Source organism: Scylla paramamosain, chromosome 29, assembly GCF_035594125.1.
Source record: "Scylla paramamosain isolate STU-SP2022 chromosome 29, ASM3559412v1, whole genome shotgun sequence".
Classification (NCBI taxonomy): domain Eukaryota; kingdom Metazoa; phylum Arthropoda; class Malacostraca; order Decapoda; family Portunidae; genus Scylla; species Scylla paramamosain.
In genome coordinates, this window is record NC_087179.1 from 1,296,337 (window position 1) to 1,297,910 (window position 1,574).

The 1,574-nt window shown below is 39.6% G+C and overlaps 1 long non-coding RNA gene across 1 annotated transcript in view; it reads left to right on the plus strand.

The window, feature by feature from the left end:
* The window catches only part of LOC135115771 (uncharacterized), a 24,802-nt gene extending 23,649 nt beyond the window's left edge, over positions 1 to 1,153 (plus strand). The window contains exon 2 of the long non-coding RNA XR_010276052.1: positions 1,099 to 1,153. This is a non-coding gene — a long non-coding RNA (uncharacterized LOC135115771). The remainder of the gene's footprint in view (positions 1 to 1,098) is intronic.
* Positions 1,154 to 1,574: the final 421 nt, after the last annotated feature.

The window sequence follows — 1,574 nt, forward strand, 5'->3', positions numbered from 1 at the left end:
ACTATATTTTTCTCTCATGGCCTCGTATTTACGGTATGCCATTTTTCGTGCACAATACGTAGTTGTCATTGATTTCCTAAAACTACTAAATATACCAGAAGACAGACCTACTGACCCATACTCGTAAATATTGTTCCACTCGTAATGTTACACCACACACACACACACACACACACACACACACACACACACACACACACACACACACACACACACACACACACACACACACACACACACACACACACACACACACACACACAACATTAATACAAATAGATGCGCTGCAACAAAGCAACAGAGATTAGGATGCTCATTCTTTCAGAGCATTATAGTGAACATGTGAGGCAGAGATAAACAGACAGACGCAGACAGACAGATTGATTTAAAACACTTAGTAACATGTACTTGTTATAAGCAATTCTAAGTGACCATTACTTTCCCGTTCATTCCCATTCATTGAAGCATTTCAGTGTTGAGACGCAAAGGTAGTGTAAGTGTTGAGGCAGCGGTGGTAGTGGCCCCTTGACCTCGCAGCGAGGCAGGAAGGGGAGGCGAGGGACACCAGCAGTGACTGGCCTGAAGGCGCCTTGCGTCCCGCCTCCTCTGTGCGACCCTCTCCCTTGATTGCCTTCATGCATCAATCGCAGCATGACTTGTGCTCCTCCTCTTCAGTCTCACTTAACTACCATCTTCATATTCTAGACACCGCTGAATGTTGGCAAGCTTTACATTTATTATTTTTGCTTCTTTTTATTTTCTTATTTGATCTTGTTATATATGTAATGGTGTTTGTTCGTTTTATTTTGTTGCAGCTGTTGTGCATATTTAACATTCTCAGCGTTTGAAGTGTGTTCTGTTTTCAGTGTTGTTTTCCATGTATCCATGTGTTCTTGCTTGGAGGAATTTGACTCGTTTTATTTATGACATTTCGTGTTTTTGTTCAGTATTTATTCTTTCCTCTTTTGTTCATGTGTATGTTGTTAACTCATGGAGTGAATGATTTCTGGTGGTTCTGTTTATGATGCTTCATTTTTAGCTCTTTTTAGAATAGTGAAGCTGCATCACTTTTTTATGTGGATGTTTTGATATTTTCAGGAAAGGATGGCAGGTGGTGCCGCGGTGAACACTCCCAACACATGCAGGAGGAAAGTGAGTACCTGCTTTATTACATCATGTGCCCTCTATTTTGGATTTTTTTTTTTTTCATTTCAGCGGAAACCTGTTGCCTGCCTTTCTCCTGTCAGCTTCCCACGAATCTGTGAAGGAAAGAAAGGATGTGCTTCCATGGTATCGTGTCAGTAGTGTTATCCATTGAAGGATTAGTTTAAACCTTTTTCCAATGAGTTGTTTTTGTCTCCCATGTTTCTGCCTTCCTAGGGTATATATGTGAAAGAAGACAGAATGTAAATTTAGTCTATAATGTTCATTGCAACATCTTACAGGGAAAAAAGTCCTTTGAGGATTAACCGAGAATCTTTTTCAAAACTATAATTTTTGTATTCCAGTCTTCGTGTGCTTATTTTAATGTATGCATAGAGAAAAGAAGGATACGAAATCATATGTTTTCTATA